General features: G+C 29.7%; 1 protein-coding gene across 3 annotated transcripts in view; it reads left to right on the top strand.

The window, feature by feature from the left end:
* Positions 1-222: 222 nt before the first annotated feature.
* The window catches only part of LOC111633021 (probable G-protein coupled receptor CG31760), an 84,809-nt gene continuing 63,937 nt past the window's right edge, over positions 223-21,094 (top strand). For 2 of the 3 annotated variants that reach the window (XM_023377542.1, XM_023377544.1), the window contains exon 1: positions 8,030-8,235. The gene's annotated coding sequence lies outside the window, so the exon portion shown is untranslated. Of the gene's footprint in view, positions 395-8,029; positions 8,236-21,094 lie in introns of those variants that run through there. The other variant, XM_023377546.1, reaches the window with a different exon arrangement.

Here is a 21,094-nt window from a genome sequence, read left to right as displayed (position 1 = left end):
ATAGGTGAAACAGGTCGTAAATTAGAAAAACGTATTAAAGAACATGAGGCCGCTATACGGTTAAAAAATAATAATTCACCATGGTATAATCACGTAATTCAGAATAATAATTGTAAATTAGATAAAAATAATGTACAAATATTACATAATGAAAAGAATATTTATAAGAGAAAATTTAAAGAGCATGTTGAAATAATGAAATATAATAATAAAAATAACAATCAATTAATAAATGTATCTAACGGAATGCAAATAGATCAAAGATGGTATTCTGTAGTAGAGGAAATTGACAGATGATGTCATGACGTAGAATAGTCAAAGGGGGTGTGTCATTTAGAATTGTACCAACGACGGACCGTTGAACAGAAGCCTAGAGTATGATTTATTGTAAACGGTATGTTACTTAAAAATTAAATTTTATAAGTTATATTTAATCACAATTTTAAGAATCTTATGTAAAATGTTTTTAAAATTTATTTTTTAAAATTTTTTGGAATGATTTTTTAAAATTTGGAATTGTTGTGTATAATTATAGATAATGTTTTAATCTAGAATAATATTTATTATAGTAGTTTAGAAATACGACCATAGACAATCAGAAAACGTTACTAAATACACTTGATATGAAAGTGCTAATGAAATGTGAATCCAAGCTGTGTACCTAAATGGTAATGAAAAACTAAAATATTAATTGTTACATTGGTAGTTTTACTCGCATAAGGTTTATTATAATATTTATATTTTGTAGTACTGAAGAGGGTTCTTTAATAGGACCGAAATGCATTACAGTGATTAAATAAAGAGAAGTAATTAGCTATCTGCTGTGTGATGGTCTACCGCTAAACCGAAAATTTATATATTTTTCGTGCGGATTTACAGAGACTTTATAATATTTATATATAAACAGCAGTCATAAGAAATTTAATTAACATTTTTATATATATATAAAGCGCCAAAATTTAGAGAGGAAAGATTGGAAATTATAATTTAAAAAGTTTTTTTTGCGAGAAATTTTCGAGTTTGATTAGTTATTAATCGCTAAACTCTATCGAAATTCGTTGCAGCGTATGCAATAGAAAGTAGTAAATTTTCCTGGCATTTATCCTCAACATCCGTTTCTCTGTCAAACTTCTTTGCTTTACGAGAAAACTACAACAACGAGTTTTTGTAATCTTAGTAATAGAGTTTAGAAGGATTTTCAGTAGAATCTCTTAAGAGTTTTTAGTTTTACTTAAACTTTAAGACGACAAAAACTCACAAAATCCTGAATAAAAAATTCACGCGGTTAACAATCGTTTGCATAAATTTTATATTGAAATTCCGAAAACACTTAGTTTTATAAAATAAATTTCATCAAAAAACGAAGATATTTGAAACAACTCGATTAAGGGAAGATACATTATCCTTAATTAATTAAAATGACTTCAAAAAAATCGAATAATTCGTAATTATGTAAACAAACTTATTCACGCTCTTCATAATTCGTTTAGAAAATCAAAATCTAATTTACTGTATTTATATTCTTACTTCTAATTAATAAATTTAGTATCGCGAAAGGAGAGACTTAAATAGCTTTTATTTACTAAATAAATAAAGTGAGATTATATAGAAATTTGCTATGATGATGATGATGATGATGATATTCGTTTTAGATAATCTCCTCATTTGATAGCTCAATAGACGGATGGAAGATATTTGTTAGTTACATCACATAATATCTAACAAGTTACGATCGTGTAAACTTTGATCTGCTCCTGTCATATTCTCTCCTACTTAATTACATATTATACCTTAATTTATACGTTAATTCTGTCAAATTTCAAATATTTATTCTTCCTTAAAATTTTATAATTATCTTCATATCCAGACAATATTTAATTCGTACAGATTCATTATTTTTCCTACTACATTCAAGCTGCATACTTTTAATGTTGATTATTTTTTTTGTTTTTTATTAAACAATTTTTGCAGTTATTTTAAAATAATAATGATGATAATAATCCAACGATTTCTTTATGCCGAGTTTTATTCGAATTATCATAATTGAGCTTGTAGAATTTAATATAAAACGTCATTTGGTTTATACAATTATGTAAATTAACCGAGTCTGAGTAAAGTACATTTCAGTTATTTTCCTGGAAAACAAATTTCTATTTATTTGAATTGGATTTTTAGTTTTTTTCATTATTTTATTTTCCTCTTCTTTTTACCAGGAAGTGTATAACAAGCCAGTATTTTACTCGAACAGTGTGCAGAGAAGATATGTTCTAGTGTTTGGCTGCACTTTTCTAAAAGTAGACTAATTAAATAATAATACATTAATAATGTAAAATTTAACTATTTACATTGAATTTTATGTAAATTTATTTTAAATTTAAACGTCTTGTATTAATATTACATATCTTAAGATCTGTGCCAAAGTTCATCTATAATTTCCCTATAGGCTGTCGCACTACATCTCTATATTTAATCATTTTATTCTTTTGTCTACTAAAGAAATGGAGATTTAACATTTTTCTTTTGATGATTTTGATACTGATCTTTGGGAGATTTTGGCGAATATTGCAGAATATATCAGAAAATATACCAGTAATTTGCATTTTGCCATTGTTTTACGTAGGTCTAGAGACGTTTTAGTAGTCAGTAGAAATGAAAAAAAAAACGCTGTTGCCTTAGGATATTTGGCTTATCTTAATTTTATCCATTATGGGTAAATAGATGACCTGTGTCAAAACTGAAAATGAAGTTTCAATCCGTATTCTTTGTAAAAAAAAATAATAATAATCACTTTCACATTGGAATTTATGGGATATAGCAACATAACGTATGGTCGATCTGCCAAAGGGAGATCCTTTCGGAAAGACTTTCTATGGAAAACTGGCTTCTAAGTTAGGCATAGAGTTTTCCTGGTTTTCTACACGTGGCCAGCCCATTTAAGGTTCGATACTCAACAAACTACCAATATTCAGTGGTTTTGTCCTTCGGACACCTATCTGAATATGACTCTGAACAGCACAGATTCTTCGTGGTGCTAGAGAATAGTCTACATCACCATAATCAGCCAGAAAATCAAACCATTTTTAAAAAAAATTTTTAAACTTATATTTCCCATTCCGTAAGTTGATATCGACAGAATGTATAACTTGAAAAGTTATGAATGAAACAATAAAATTTTAAATTATTAGTCTCTATTAGCAGGTCCTCTACAAAACGTCGATTCGTATTTACCAAGCGGCCACTATTTGGCATTCAGAAAATAAATTCCGCAAACAAAATAATCAAGTTTGCCTGATCTCTTTTGAGAATTCTGTTGATCTAAAATATCTTTTTATTATTATTAAATTAAACCATAGTAGCATAATGTTTTAAGTTTAAAAATGGCTACATTTCTTTTCAAACTAAAAATAAAATAATAAAAATATTCGATTGGAAGGTTTAAAATGTTAAGGAAACGAAATAAATGCCTTATAATATCGATGCACAAAATATAAATTAGCATAGCCTGGAGTCTTTAAAGTAGTCGATAAGACATTTTCGGGGTCGATTAAAAAAGGTTCATTTTGTCTAACGGGTTAATTTAACCTGATTTATTGGCGGAAAGCCTACCTAATTATATTTTAATGGAACAATATTGAGATGTTAAATCCGGTAGAAAATTTGTGATTTTCGAGCAGTAACGAATATTAAGCTTGGTACTAATCTAAAGCTGGCAAAGGCTCCCTTTCGGAACGAGTTATCGTACTCTACTTCGTGCTCCCATATAACTCGAGCCATATATGTCACCGATCCATTACCTAATATGAAATTCCGTACTGTTTATTACAGGTATCATCATCGAACACCAACCTCACGTAATATACGGTATATAATTCGACATTCTGTTATTTAATCTTTATTTATTGCTCATTTTTATAGCGCGGTCGGCAGAGTATATTGCAGTTTTCTAAGACAATCTGCACGTCGTAAATCCAAAACGGACAAAAGATCAAATATCCCGAGGTCAAATGCTGGAATTTTTTCCTGTTTTAACTATCCAACGCCTTTTTAAAATCTATCGAATTAGCATAAAGGGAATGAATAAACACGTATTTAATGATTGACAGTATACGAAATCGATCGGATAAATGCATTAGGCGATTATAATGCTTTCTTGCAACATGCGACGAAAGGAAATGGGAAAGATCCATTCCCAGAGGGTTTAATGAAGGATTACCAGCTTGTCAAAGGGAATCGCGGTCTTATTTGTCACTGCGTCAACAAATGGCTTTCTCCCACTCCACCTCCACAAAGAATACCGTTACCGGGAATACACAACAAATTCATTTACCAAATTTATTGTTTGCTAATTACAATTAATAACAATCATAATTTTAAATATTTACTCCTATCGAATTTCTGTTAGAATACAAAACCGAGTGGTCCTTATCTATAAACCAATATCATTTTTTCTATTTTACCGGTTTTCTTTACTCGTTACGAACACTTTTAACACAAGTGAGCAACGAAACGCGTTAGCTTATTTGCATAAATTGATCAAATTTATAAAATTTCTTCCGTCATTAGTATGTTACGCGCGCAACAGATGGCAGAGTAAGTGCCGAAAACTATAAAATTTCGTACTCTTTCCTGTTTATTTAGTATTAATTTTATAAAAGAAATATCCTCGAATTTATTATATTGTAAAATGTATTTCTAAAATTCAAAATATATACTAGATTTTAATTGAAATTTTGCATCGATAAACATATGACTGTCTCAATTTTGAGAGAATTTTTAAATTCGATGTAGGAAACTGTTAAAAATTTAGCATGTTCAATATTAAAATAATAATTATAAATGATAATATTAAATGTATTTAAATCCCAGAAGATGCATTAAACAATTTTGGGATAAACTTTGATTTCTGTCGAGAGCTCCAAAGGATTTAAAAGGATTAAAATCGACTGTAACTAAAGTTTAAATCAGTAAGTTGATTAAAAGATCTATTATTTAATGCATTCGTTACTGAAAATTAATAAAATTATCACAAAAGATAAGTCATTTTGCTCCACGCTATCCACGCAAGGTTATATAAAATAATATAAACGTGCATAAAAATATTCCCTATAATTAAAACTGAAGTTTTTTTTTTCAAATTTTAAACATATATTATTTAAAAACATAAAGTTATTTGGTGTTAAACATATTTTTATAAGATTTATTCGACTTATAAATTCCATCCGAAGCAAGATATTCAGAATAGAAGATGGAATTTTTCAACAGGTCAGGAGAGGAGGAAGCGGAGTAATATATTTTTATTGAAAATATTCAGACATTTTTGTAGAGTCTAATCGTAAACTGAATCTATCTCATATTCCTACGTAATGGCGAAAAAAATAAAATAATGTGATTGGAAGCATCCCTTACGCGTAAATAACCACACGTGTTATGGACAGCTAACACGTTTACACTCGGGGGCTTCTGAAATTGTTATGAAGGCATTTTTTAACATGGTTTTGTTCCAGAAAACAATCTCGTGTGGGCGTAAAATTAATTAATGCTCCTTTTTTTACAGTTTAAAAAAAATCATAATCTGATATGATTAATTTAGGAGGATATAGTAATTGTTTTTCCGTATTTATAGCACATTATAAAATATTTTATGGCATTTTTTAAATTAAATTTACTACTCTGTTTTTTAAATATATTTTTATATTGTATTATTCTTTGAAATGGATGGTTTGATATTGTACAGAATGCCCGTTTTAGTACTATTTCGAGCGGAAATAGTAAGTATATTTTTAAGGGAAGACTGGGAGATCGGGAACACAAGATTTTGTAGTTCTGTATCAGGAAACCGGTTACAGAAAACTTTGATCTTTTTATATGAATTGATACTCTAATCTGTTCGCTAATATATGGTTTACGACATTTAAAAAATCTAACCTGTTTTTTCTCCCCAAAAAGTAAAAAAATTAGACGACTATGCAGTGTTCTCTATAGTACGGGTTAATGGCGGATAGTATACCTAGGGCAACGACAAGCGGCTAGAAGAAAATAGCCAAGATTTTGCAGACAAAGGCAATAAAGGAATGAAATACATTACACAGAAATCGAAACACAATAGATTCGTTAATTTATACATATATATAAGGAAAATGAACACGGATCGGCTCCTGTCCAAAATTATAGAGTAATATGAGAAAAACCGAGCAAATATACCAAAAAGTGACCTCGAGGAAATTCCGGACACTATAGAGCTGCCCTTTTATGCCCCGAGAATGTGTACGAGGTTGCCCCACATCACCATGTTTTATTCTAATCATTTTTGGAAAGAAATTACCTATCGAAATTTTGATATATGGTAAGTAAACAGCACGAAACGCGTTATCATCCACATTTATAAACATATCTAAAAACTTTGTGTTAAACACTTCCTGAAAGAGTAAAATCTTCCAACAGCGAGTTTTTGGTTGCACGAAACACTGATCAAAACGCGCGAGCGTAACATCATATGTCAATACTACGTAGCTGATAGGAATCACGACGTAACAGACAGTGCTGCCAACCTTTTATTTTATAAAATGTTTCATGTCCGGCTTTACAAATGTCCCCTACATATTACACATTACATTTTTACATAAATACATTATTTCATAAATACATATACATTTTTTTCTTTTTTATCACTAATTTTCAATTCATTCGTGTAAGTATAGATAATTTTTTCTCTAATTAAATCGAAGATTTTCTTACGGAATTAAAAAAAAAAACATCTTAATAAGGAATTAGCACAAAATTACTCCAGAGATAATAATGTTGCTTGCATATATCATTATTATTAATGTTATAACAACATTCATTACTCTATTGACGTTCTATTGATTTTCTTCTTGATATTTACTTCGGAGAATATAATTAATATTGGGCGGAGCTTACGTTATTTTAGCGTTACAGTTTATATTTATTCTTCTCTTATATATTAGAGAATCTTTGGAAATAATTTGAACATCTAACGCGAAATTTTTGTCTTGTACGAAATGAAAACTCCGTCCTATTTAATAGTTTTAATAATTTCTATAATATGTTTCTCCTTGGCATTTATATAAACACAATTTCCAATAATGTTCTGAGGAATTCGGAAAGAAAATAAGAAAATATACAGAGAAACTTTCATTAAATTTGTATACATAAATACTGAGAAACAAAATGTAAGTACCTCGAAAAGATCATTTTCTCCGCCCAAAATTCGACATTATAATGCATACGTGTCTTTTTTACACGTGTTTTACATTACGTAAAGTAACTTATATATATATATANTCGGTCTACAATACTTTTTATTAACCTTATTTAACTTTTCATAGAAAATTTTTAAAGCTGGAGTAGTGTGTAGGATGTTACAACCTCATTTTTATTCTCTATCAATTTTATTACATAGAAAATAATTTATCTATTCACTTTCTGTCTTCGAAATTTGTTTAATCGATTCATTAACTTAATCCGCGTAGACAAAATATTCAAAAAGACAGCTTTCTATATACACGAAAAAGTACTAAAGTTCAGAAATAACGTCACCAAAGTAAAATATTTGCATTGGAAAATTTCAAACTGGCTTTAAGGTAAAATCTCCGGGCGCCTTATTGGATGTGGCATAAGATGAAGAGAAATAGTGTGAATATTCCTTAACTTAGGGTAAAAATATGAACCCGTCGAGAAGAAAAAGTAATCTTCACGCACCATCTTCCGTAGCAGAAGTGCAGTTTAATCTTATCGTCAGTGGAATTCTATCGGTGTAGCTTGAAAAAAAAAGGTGGTAACGGGACGAGAGTCGCCCTTAGATCCTTGATAAAAAAAAAAAAAGAAAAATAAAACAGATAATAGGCGATGTTAGGAAACGGCCAAGTCGACTGGGCTGTAACATCTCGGAATTATCCTTAAAGGATGCTGTTTTGTCGTAGCCCACCCATTTTGCCATCCCACACCATCGCCTTGGTGATACATAATGGAACGGACCTGCAGAAAGCGCAGCGGTTTTACGCGCACCGTCTTCATTTTGGCTGCAGCAACGACGGCTACTAGTTATTCTTTCGCTCGACCATGTTACGATGATTCGGTTACGTTACGATAAACACGACGGACGTAATGCAAGCTTAAGAAGTGTGACCCCAAACACGTGACACGCCGATAGCCGCTGGCAGACTTCCCTTCTACCAAGATGTGCTTTTGTCGAGCCGGACGACAAAACCAATGACTGTGAGTATTACATAATGACGATAAAAATCTATAAAACTAGTAAATAACAATCAATAAATAAGCAATTTTAACGTTAACTAAATTAAATTAACTCCTCCGTAAAGGGAGTCTCGTAACCGAAACGAGTTACCCACTACGGAAAAATCAACTTGAATGTTTAACTGTTACCGTTATACAATAGATAAAGTAGTTTAGAGTTAGTAAAATTGGGCTAAAGTTTACTTTTTTTTTTAAAAAAAAAAGGCTAACTCGTATCCTACACTTAAATTAACCTTCAAACATTTCTGTAATAATAATAATTTTCGAACCTTGACAGATTTTTTACACGTTGCATCAAGGATATTGGGAGGGAGCACTGACTTTCACACACGTCCCTACCTGTTTTAATATATATATATATATTGAATTAATCAACAGAATTAATTTCTGTAAATGTAAAATAAAAATATAGTCCATTCACATTGTTTTATTTTTAGTTTCTATACAGACAGAATTAAAACAAAAATTTGTGAGGCTTCCCTAAAGGATGCCAGACGAGGAAATAAAAATTACACTCTTCGGTGATTTCCGCGTTAAATAATAATAATAATAAAAGTTAACGTGGAAATTTCTAACAATTTTGGGAAGGGGCCGAAGCGCAAAAATCACTAAAAAAAAATTATCATTATTTTTAATATTGGGAAGGAGCAAGCCTGCGCTGTGATCTAATATATTGGCTGGTGTAAGAAGAATATTCATGTGTTTGAAGTTCGGGATTTTCCTCACCGCAATGGCAGCTGGCAATTACTTAACATTTGTTAGTTAAGAAAACCGGAACAGAATCAATATCGAATGAAATAAAGATGTCTCCTAATCAATGAGACGTTATATAACGTGAATGATAATATGGCTTAAAATACTATTACAGTTTTTAATTCATCGATAAATATTTATACCCCGTAAGATTTCATAAACAGGTTCGAAAATTCCCTAAACCAATGAAATCTCCCCGAATTTAGGGAATTTTTTTGACAGGGGGAAAAAATATTGAAGGATTTACGAAATTGTAACTTGGAAAAGTTTTCTTATTTATTCACAGTGGCATAAATATATCTCGAGACGATTTCGATTCTTTCCGGTTCTCGATTTCGTTTCTTATTTTATTTATTTACTTACTTTTTACTTTATTTTTAAAACTGTAAACAAATTTATGGAAATTTTACGACTGGGGGAATTTATTTTGAATATAAATTGTGTGAATCGCCTCTTAAGCATGTTGTAATTCTTCGAAATGTTCGTTTGTGAAACTTTAATTTAAAAAAATAAATAAATAAGATGATAATAATAAAGAAATTTAAGGAAAAATCCTCAAAAGTGAAAGTGAAAAAAAAAAGGAAAATTTTCACTATCTTTTGACTCACTATTTTAATATTTAATTATTTAACAAGTAGAATTTTAAATGATGCCGGGAGTTTTTTTCCCTTTTCTTTTCTGCAAATTAAAATAGAAAGCAAAAGTAAATTCTTGTAGAAGGTTTGTTTATTAAAAGTTGAATAATTCATGTTTTATTCATTCATACTTCAAGAATGCTTTCGAATTACTTGTTTGAATTTTTTAAGCTTTAAGATACATTCTAGTGTAAGTTTGTTGGAATATATTCTGGGGGACTCCTCCCAAAATGTTGTTTATTGTCATTTTTTCTATTATTACTATTGTTTATCTTATTTATTATTATTATTATTATAAAAACTCTGCCCAAAACGGCTAGAACTACATAAAATCCTATCAAATTAATATTTTGTTTATCTTAAAAAGTTAACGGCTTCTGTCAGAGTCTATTCGATTTGTGCTCCGCCCAAAATGTTAAGAAGGTCGGGCTACTAATCGCTATAATTTTATCACTCGTCGGTAGCGTATCCAGCATTTTGAGGATAAAAGTGCTGCTCGTGGCAGATTTGGGGGGTGGGATAAAAGCACGTGCCCATTTTTCGCTCAAGTAATTGAAGTAATGCTATGCGGAGTTATTTTATTTATTTTAAGGTAACAAAAGTGATTGCTTTGGTAATTTCTGGTGCCGCAGCACCCTTGTAAAGGCTAACTCCGCCCAAAATGACTTTTTCATTAGAAGTTAGCTTTAGAATCGAAGTATTACGCTTATGAATTCGAAAATGAAAGTGGACGTGGACCTCATCCGCATTAAAAACCAAGCATGAGGATGGGCAGTGAGTGATTAATGGGACACGAAGTAATGTTTGTAAATCAGTCATTCGCATCTCCAGAGATTCAGATGTAATTAGGACTTAGAAAATAACGATCGACGACGAAAAAGATTTGTTTTGTGATAGAAGTTAAAAATCTCTCTTGCTGATTCGGTAAAAATTCCAAATTATAATCGATAATTTTCATTCGATTTTACTCGATCAATTTTCTTCGTTGCCAATTCTTTAAAAGTAAAAGCTTTAAAAAGAATTTAATTATTCGTTTCCAAGCCTTTCCAATGAGATTAGACTTTAAATATTTACGAAATTGGGCGGAGCATCGGGCTTGAAATGGTCATTTTGCTAAAAGGTGATGGCATCGGCGATTGAGCGGAGAGGTTTTTTTTCCCTTCCTTTACATTAATGAAAATATAATTATATCGATAACTAAACAATAAATTTGGCGTAATATTACGATATTTTCAGAATTAATTATTGAGATTTAATGAGAATTTTAACGAGTTACGAATTAAAGCAAAGAAATTAGGCGGAGCAAAATATCGGAACGACAAAGTTTCCAAATAAAATGAAATGAATTGAGCGGTGTAATCGTAAAGTTCTGCAAATAATATAGACAATTAACAAGTCTAGCAATTAGAACAAGAGAAAAATGAAAGAGAAATTTCTTTCTCCATTCACAATTTGGCGTCATATAATGCTATTTTAATATAGCGGTCGCATGCGAACGAAATGGTTAAGTAATGTAATTAGATTTTGGTGCATTTAACCACGAATATTTATCATTTTTTAAAATTTATTGGTTAAATTTTGTTGTTAACGTAATCTACTTTCATAAAAAAACAATGTAATTTAAAGGAGAAAATGTTTATTCTGGCGGAACAAACATCCTTTTGTGCATCCTCATCCTATTGTATCCTGTTCAAAATATTAAAAAAAATCCCCATTTACCATTTTTCCTCATTTAAGAATTTATCAAAAACTTCTTTCATTTATTTAGTTACAAAATTTTATTAAAACGTAAATTAATTAACACGCTTAATAATTATCTCACCAATACAATTTTACATTCGATCAAAACTCGTTCAATAATTCTCTTGACGAAACAATTGTAAAACAGATATTATGCAAAAATCTACTTCGCCCAATCTTGTAACGTTTTACGGCAAAAATATAGAATACATTTAAAATATTTTACGTAAAAAACTGTAAAAAGAATACTATTTTTTCTTCAATCTTCCGGTTTATCAGGGAACATCGCAGACTGAAAACTCGCTGTTTCCGCATCCTCATCCGCATCCAATAATTAAATATTGTGATTTTTCGATTATAATATTCTCTCCTTTAACAATTACGAATAACAATAATAATAAATTTTAATATTTTAACTATTATTGGTCGATTTTTAGTTACCGAACGAGGAAATGTCTGATTGACTTTTACTATTTTTAAGTTTCGATAATTAAGTTTTAATATAATTATGAACGAAAACGGATTGTTTATTTTATATTTTAATTAATTTAAAAAAAATCGATATTTTGAAAACGGTACAATCAAAATGCAGAGTTTAATAATAATAATAATAAATTTCGAATTATTTTATAAATATCGACCGGTTTCTAGTAATTTGAAGAGGCGAAACAATAAAATTTCCGAGTTTTGAATAAGAAAAACAAGTTTTTTTCATGTTAATACTAGAAAAAAAATATATTTTTTTTCGAATTTTACATATATTTTTTCCCCACTTTAATTACAGGAAATCGATTGCTGATAATCGTAGAGTAATACATGTGATTTAAATATACAAGTAACTTACAATGGCTGCTGTTTGATGCAGTACGTATTGTTATTTTTCTATTGTTACGTATCGATTTTTTATGATTTAGGGGCTCGATTTTAGATAACTCTGTCACATTTCGATTTTTCCACATAGAATAATATCTCCGCCGCCAAAAATTCCTGTTTTTTTTTTACATCCTTTATTTATAGATTTCTAATTAAACGACGACTCGTTAGAGATGCTCGACCCCCACCTTCACAATAATGCTTTCACACGACAGAAAATGTTCCTGTAGAAATTCAATCTACATTTTCTAAATCATTTATCGTTAATCTTATAAGTTTCTTAATCCTTTAATATATTCTGATATAATAAATCCTTTATAGAAGTTCCTAATCGAAGCGCATCGGTTCAGTAGAGATGGAGCCTCTTATTTATCCTTTCCATTGAAGAGGGGTAAGAAACTCGAGTCCTGTTTATGCCTTCAGTTGCCATTTACTTAAAAGACCATTCGATATATTCAAGCCCTTCGTTTAAAACTCTCCAAGTGAAGGATACAGACTCTAGGTTATGCTTACAGTCGAAGGGAAGTCAATCCTTAGAAACTCAATCCCTTCCATCCATCGTTGCTTCTCTCAGACGAATGACAGCTCAGAGATCAAGTCCTTAGCCGAAGAAGAAAACTAAATTTTATAGAATAAAACGCATTTTATGACGTTCAAAACCCGAAAAATTAGTCGAAATTTTTAATTTAAAACAAATTAATTATATATTAATGCAGATTTTTTTCTGTTTCAGAAAAAGAAAAATAAGTCATAAATTAATATACAGTTTCTATTTTGTAAGGGTTTTCTTTCTGATAGAAATGACAAATTGAAAGTAATTTTTATGTAAACGTAAATCAGTTTTTTAATAATTGATGAGGAAAATAATAAATTTATGAGGCTACTTTGTTAAAATTTACGTTAAATAAATCCGTATAAGGGAATAAAAAAATTCACTCGTTTCGTTTATTTATATCATTATTCTCGATCTATACGCGTGTTAAAAAAAAAGTCGATATGTCATTTTCATAAGATTTTATGAGCATTTAGTGACACATTATTTTCCGTTTCGGCCAGGATGTTTGTCGCAGCTTACAGATGTTATTGACTCCGAAGGTCAACAATACCCCAATACGTTTCATCATCATCTTCTTTCTCCATTAGAGAATATTCTTAAATTATATCTTCAATGGGAAACTTTTGTGTCGGCACATCATTAAAGGAAATTATCTGTAAATCTCGACACTCTCGTTATCGCTTCTCTAAGCTCCTTCTCAATAACAGCCGATGATTTCTTAAATCATTTATTCTTACCGAGAGAGAAGTTTCCAGCTTCTAATCGCATAGAAAATTTAGTTTCCTTTCCGTTTAATTAGTGTAAATAATTATCAGAAATCTGAAGAGGAGCCAATCCTTATTTTCACAGGATCCTTTGAGTGTTTACCGAAATATGGCGCGCGACAGAGGAGATAAAATGGAGGAGGTCAGTGAATATTTGTTACTTTTCTCTCCCTCCTCCTCCTCCTCCTCCAATTATACCAAGATACAATTCTAATTTCCTTCGTTGGCCGGTCTGCGCTTTCGTAAATCCCAAAACGCAATAAAAACAATAAAGTTTGGATGGAAGAAAGTTTAGTTTTATTCAATAACATGCGATATAAATTATTCAATAAAATTAAAGACGGGTTTTAAAGTTTAAAAAAGAAATAAATAAAATTGCTTTCCTTTTCCATATTAAATATAAATATATCAATTTTTACTTTAAAAATATTTTAAACTGTGATTTGTGTAAGAAAGAAATAGAATTTTTGAACGAATTTGAAACTTTTTAAAATTATTTTTCTTCTTCTTTTTTTAAGGATTAAATTTACAATTGCCTTCTATCCTTTATCCTCTTTTTTTTCTTTCAAAACAAACTTTATAGAGTAGAAAAGGAGGAACCATTCTATTCTGTTAACCTTTATATTTTGAATATATATTTCAAGCAATTTTATATACTATATATAAAATTGGTTGGAAAAATTTTATATATATATAAAGAGTTTTGAAGCAAACTCGATTCTCTCTCCAGAGATTGAACCACTTTCGAACTTTTTCTGATAACCGAGCCTTCTGTAAATGAGCTTCCTTACAATAACTTCCTTAGTTTACAGAATAAATATTGCTAATTCTGTTTTTTTATTTTCTTTCTAATTTGCTCGTGAACGTTAAGAAATCGATGTCTCACCTGTCTAAATCTCAAGAACACTTTATATGTTGTTCGGTACTTAACATTTTAAAAATAGTCATAGGGAAAAAATGCATTAAAATTCCTCACCTTTGATCTCGTTTCTTTGAATTTTCGGTTTCTTCTTTGTAATAAGCTTTTAATGTATTTTTAAAATACGGTGTGACATTGATAAAAATCCGTATTTAAACTTTTTACCGTTAAAAAAAAAATAGCAAAAGTTTTAGTTAGAAATTAAGTAACTTTGGTGCGGTAATTAAGTTAGATGATGGATAATTCCGAATATAAAAGAGTAATAGCATTATCCTATACTTAATTGAGAAAAAATATCTCGCCTTTTTACTTTTATAGATTAATAATGTAAACAGCGATGTCGTGCCAAGTAAAGTTTGTCAGGTCGCGTTAGTTAAATGGCCAAATTGCTTTTTTTTTTCTTACGTAGAAAAATGGTGCTCTACTCAATACAGGGGGGAGTTTCTATTTTCTAGCATCAAAAGAACACTTTAAAAAAAATCAGATAACGTCTATAAACATATATGAATAACGCTACAAGTTGCCCCGTAATTATACGTAAGGTTTACAATATTTCGGTTTAGTCATTAAACTATAAGCATAAGAACCTCCTCTAATATCTTCGACTGTTTTTTTATGTCTCGAAGGATTACATTGTCAAACTTACTCGAATTTCTATGTCATACTTCTTCAATTCTACTGAGTGTCATACGTGTAGGCTTTATACTCTCTTCTTGCATCTTGAGGAATTAAATCTGGATGATTTAATTCTTTAAAATGAAAGATTTTGAGGAATCAGATCATCCAAAGATGCTCATCTACATATTCACAATCACCTTATCCTTCAAATCAATGGATTTTTCTGGATCTATATATACACTTTATATTTATAAATACTAGAATTTTTTAAAAAGATGATAAATTTTCTAAGTACAGAGAGGCTCAAAAGTCAGTTAACCGAGATATATTTTTTCCAGTTATTTTAAAAACGGTTACAACAGGTTTGGAGCATTGGAACGTGCAGCTTCTTTGAAAGCGGTCGGTTAACCGAATTTTGGACCACCCGCGTTATAAACGAATCAACTGATCCTTTAATTTCATAATTAAGTATCGAATTTATAAATATTCAGCGAAGCAGTCGCGATTTTTATATGGGAAAATTAACTTAGAGTCTGTCCCAATGTAAATTTTGTGGATCGTTTTATCGGATAAATTTATGTAAATTAATTAAATATATAATTAGCCAAAATAACATAATAAATAACGAAAAAAAAATTAAATACGCAATTAGCTAATTATATAACAATTTTTAAACGCAAAAATTAAACGGTAATTGGCTATAATTAATTTTAAAATTATCATTTTCATGAACGAAAAATAATCCAACAACGAATTTAAATTCTGCATTGTAAATACGTTTCTCGAACGGTAAACGGACCGAAAAATTATTGTAATAGCGATTTTTAATTACAATAAGAGGAAATTAATTAGTGGAAAGACAAACAGGAATCCTTTTTTTTAATAATATACATTTTTGTTCTCTGACAGATGTTTGCTTTTGCTCTCTTTATATATATATATATAATTTTTTTTAAATTCAAACTCGTGTTATATATATATATATGTTTAAACGAAAGAATGCGTACAGATGTACAGTACAGTATAAATACGTCAAGGCAGGAGCGAGTTTGTGGCGTGGAATTCTCTAGAGAATCGACAAGACAACCTTGAATGACATATCCCGTCTGCAAATATTTTCTATCGCCCATTTTGTATTAAATTCTGCTGACATTATTCAAACAAGTTTTAAAAAGTGAGGATTTTTCGCATAGATGATCAACCGATAATTAGCTGCATACAGTAGTCATCCTTTTCACATAGGAAATAAAGGACTTTTGCCCATCCACACTCGTTATAAAAAAAAAAAAAAAAAAAAAGCTAGATTTATAGATTTTTCAACGGCATTCGTAATTAAAAATTAATTTCTTTTAATTCGATATTTGTTTTATTAAATTACAAACGAGCGTACGGCTATCCTTTTCGCGTAGGAAAAGCGTTAAGGAGTTTGCCTCGTCCGTCCTACTACAAAGGTTTACATATTATAAATTTTTATAGAGTTTATAGTCAAAATTAACTTTTATATTCAATTTAATTTTTAAAATACGTTAAAAATTATATATTTAGTATTTTCTGAAGGGAAACACATTTAAAAAAATGATGAATAATAAATTTTTCTAGTGTGAAAGACTTAGATTTCTTGTCTCCTCATAGGTTTGAATAGGAAAATTTTGAAAAATTCTTTATTGAAAAGAGGAAAGAGGCATTACTATAAAGTCGAGTACATATACTAGACAAACGATTAATTAAATTTTAACGACGAGAGATAATTAGGAGATAAAGGAGAGACGATATAGATTTTCTATCCCTTGCCAATCTCTATTATTAATTGGATGTAAAGCATAAAAATATTGAATAATCATATTCATTAGTGGAGCTTGGATAACGTTCTTCAATAGACACACGATAAACTACGTGACATTATCCAATAATTAAGAAATTCGTTGTATCATTTTATTCCTTCTTTACAAAATGGGAGATTCTAGATTAAATTTATAAGCGCCAGACAAGAATAAACTATCATTTAGTTATTCCCTCTGGAGCTTTAATGCGAGATAAACAACCTCCCAATTGTTTAACTAACGTTTTCATCTTATTATTTGAATATTTTTATGTAGAAATAAGAAACTTTGCGTGGGTTTAAATAGGAAAACTACTGCTTTTTTATTATTTTTTTCCTACGTTGGTCGCACGTGATTTAGAAGCTTTCGTGTATGCTTCGTTTGTTACTAGTTTATGGTCGAACCGTTTGCTATTTTCTTGGGAGAAGTCAATGTTTCGATTTTAAAGAACACGACGATTTCCTGGGAGAGAAATTCCGTGGAGGCTAATGGAAACTTAGAGAATTCTCAATTTAATCAGGTGAAAATGGCTCTTTTCCTCTACGGGGGATACTTTAAAAGCTGTAGAACATCATAGAAAGGGCTAATTTCTCCATAAATATATGATTTATCATCGACTGGAGACTGATTATTAAGGGAAACAAGCTATAAATAGATATTTCTACAGAGAAAGCTGTAAAGAAAAGGGGCTATAAATGGAGGAATAACTCGTAAAAAATGTCACCAAAAATCCGAGTGGGTAAAATCCTTCATATGCTGATGTTAAAAGAATCCTTTACGTGTTTACTTATACAGATTCTAGAAAAGCATAGTAAATTCGAAGGAAAATTTTTATGGTATGAAATTAACATATGTTCGACGTCTTCGAATAAACTAGATACAAATAAAATGAAAGAAATATTGACTGAATATATTTTATTCCTCTCCGTTAAGTAATAAAAAGAATTTAAAAATATTTATACAATAGAATACAATAGAAAACATTAAATACTTATGAATAAAACTGTACGAAACGTTAAAAGGAGAGTATATTTTATCTTATTCTCTAGCAATAATTTTCCATTATTTAATTGTAAAAATGTTTCGACTGCAAAATTAATTGTTTGTCAGATAATTAACATTTCTACAAAAGAGCGAGTACAATGCTTTCGCAGGAAAAAGAACAATTTTGGATGATTTACAATACTTTGTATCATTCAACTGAGCTACACAAATGAACTTTTTAACTACTAAAATATGTTATAATAGTCTATAAAGTAAGTTAATAGTCTATAACTTAATAACATAAATGAGTTTTCTTACGTTGGGAGGCTGCAAACACTTTTGATCCGTCCGATTTTAGTCTAATATTTTGATAGTTTTCACTTTGACAGCGATTATAATTATTTAAAACGGTAACTAACGATTAAATCATTAACAATCGACTTAAAAAAATTATGAATATAATTAAACAGTAATAATTTATATCAATTAATCGCATTACATGAAATAACTTTAAACGTAATTAGTGTAATAATGCCGTTACGACTTGGACCTGTAAACATTATTCGAGGGAAGAATTTAGGATATTTAATAAATAATATACGAAGATCATAAAATGATATATAATTTCGAAAAAGTCTCAAAATTACCTCCAAACATTATTATCTTCTCTTATTCAATTTTGATGCTGGGAGAATTTTCATATATTGGATTTTTCGACCTGGAAATATTTTATTTTTATTAATGTTTTAATAGACGAGGACAAAATATAGATGATACTAAATAATAATAATAAATTTACAATAAATCGCAATCAATTAATTTAACTTAATTAACATGAAAACTTTATATAATTAATGACTCGAGTATCCTTCCAGCATCTTCCTTAAAAAAGATGCTGGAATGATGCTACATAATTCGGTTTCGGACCCACGAAAACTGCGAAATTTTTAATAATCTACAAGATTTATCGAAATATTTCTTCAATTTCGTATCTGAAGTTTATCGTGTAAACAATTCTTCGCGTAGAAACTCATACAGTTATGTAACTCGAAAGGAATTATCGTAAGGTATATACACAGTGAGAGGGTAGTGACCGAGGTTCGTCGGCCACGTGACCACGCCAGTCTGTTATTGCGTGGTTCGAAATTTAATCATCGCCCACGAAGCATTTTAACATTTAAACGAACTACGTGCCTCTCGAAAGACGAGTGTTACGTAACCTTCGACAATAGTTTCGTTGTAAGTGAACTAGTTCATTCTGTAATTAGGTGTGGAAATTTTTCAATAATGTAAAGGAAGCAGAGAGTTGCTAGTTTAATTTTTGCGTGAGAACATGCAATTTCTGATAAAACGCTACTTTAAATATTTTATAATTGGAATGACATGTAAGAGGACGTCTCTCTCTCTCTCTCTCTCCTGAAAGCGAATTTACAAGGTTGCAATTATAAACATTCATTTATTAAATTCATAATTACGTTTCCAAGAGAAATCCGGATTTAAAAACACACGATTCGAATATCATAGATATACAAATGTTTAAACATTAAGATTAAGGAATAGCTTCATAAATATTTATTTAATTTCTTAGAGTTCGGAGCCTCGTAATAGGAATAAATGATTTTGTAGGAAAGATAAACAAAAAAGCCTAAAAAGTTGTCAATTTATTCGAATTTTTAATAAAGATAGAAAGAAAAAGATCATTTCTTCGTAAAATTTTATATAGAAACTGAATTAAACTAAATTTACATGGAGAGTCAGTTATGATAGAACAATATAAATATGCGATCTTGATACTGTATATGAATTTACACATCCTTTTTTCGAAAAGTAAGATCATTTTTACGTTGAATACCCGTACGAATTATTAATTTTATTATTCACAGAATGTAATTATATATAAATATTTTAAGCAAATATGACACTTAGCTACAATTTCAATTTTTTTTTTTTTCTGTTTGTACGCGTTGAAAATGGCATTAACTTACTTACAGCCCCTGTAAATGGCACTTCCCCACGTTAGTTCGAAATACATACAGGAAGACTTCTGCAATTTCGACCAGAAAACTACACGAAAGTATATTTTCTCGATCCTGAGATATCATTAAAGCCCTTTTAAAAATACAAAATGACATTTATTAAATAAAATTTCATTCTTTTAATTCCTCTTTGACGGAATTAGAATAACGAAAAGATTATAATACTTTTGTAAATTAAGGAAACAACTTTTAAAAATGTCAAATTAGAATTTATATATATATATTTTATTCTTACGTTTATATTTGATTTTAAAATCGATAAAAGAAATTTAATTATCGATCAATTTCATTACTATTTTATCGACCACTTTCATTAAAATATCTTCGTATTGTTTGAGATTTCTCTCTTCAGAAAGATGAAACAATAAAGAAATGAATTCCGTTTTAATTAAATAAAAATGAAAAATATCTCAAGTGGATTAACTCAAAATATATATATATATTTTTAATAAAAAAAACAGAATGTTTATAATAAAGATAAAAATAAGAGTACAGAGTTTTTAAGTAACTAAGAAGTAGCACTTTTTATGAGAGGAGGGTGCAATAATTTTAACGTCTTTTTTTCTATTTTAAATGCCATCCAAAGGTAATTCTTTTGAGTGTTTTAGCAACTCGAAACGCTCTTGAATTTGTAATTTAGTTTTTTTTTATTTTATTTTCAATATTTTCTTCACGAGACGAGCACTTAGTGTTTTTTTTTAAGACTCGACCCCATTACCTGAATAAGGCCACCGCTTCAAGTTTAGATTCGTCAATGCTTTGGTGAAGATTACGATCGACAAAAGAGGAACAACCAATGCAGATAGTTGTTGAAACGTGTCCAAATTCGATTCCAAGCCATTAGTTTACGATCGTACACGATGCTATATACAGGTCGTTAATTTTTTTCCTTGGCACGCATCACTTCACAGCTTTCGCTCCTTCGAACGTTGGCATCGAGCTTGTTGATTCGGCCAATTGAATATTTTGGGCGGAGCGGTCAAATTTTAACTCGATTCCGTTTGCGGAATAGCTTTAATTAGTTAAAATCGAGAAGTTGAGCCGGTCGTTCGATAGCAGTAAAACTCGAGTGAAATATTTTTTATTATTAAAATATACTTAAAAGGTCATCACTCAAGTTGT

The sequence above is a fragment of the Centruroides sculpturatus genome, unplaced genomic scaffold (assembly GCF_000671375.1).
Source record: "Centruroides sculpturatus isolate CEXI.00-Female unplaced genomic scaffold, Cexi_2.0 scaffold764, whole genome shotgun sequence".
Lineage (NCBI taxonomy): Eukaryota > Metazoa > Arthropoda > Arachnida > Scorpiones > Buthidae > Centruroides > Centruroides sculpturatus.
This window is presented reverse-complemented; position numbering and strand designations above follow the sequence as displayed.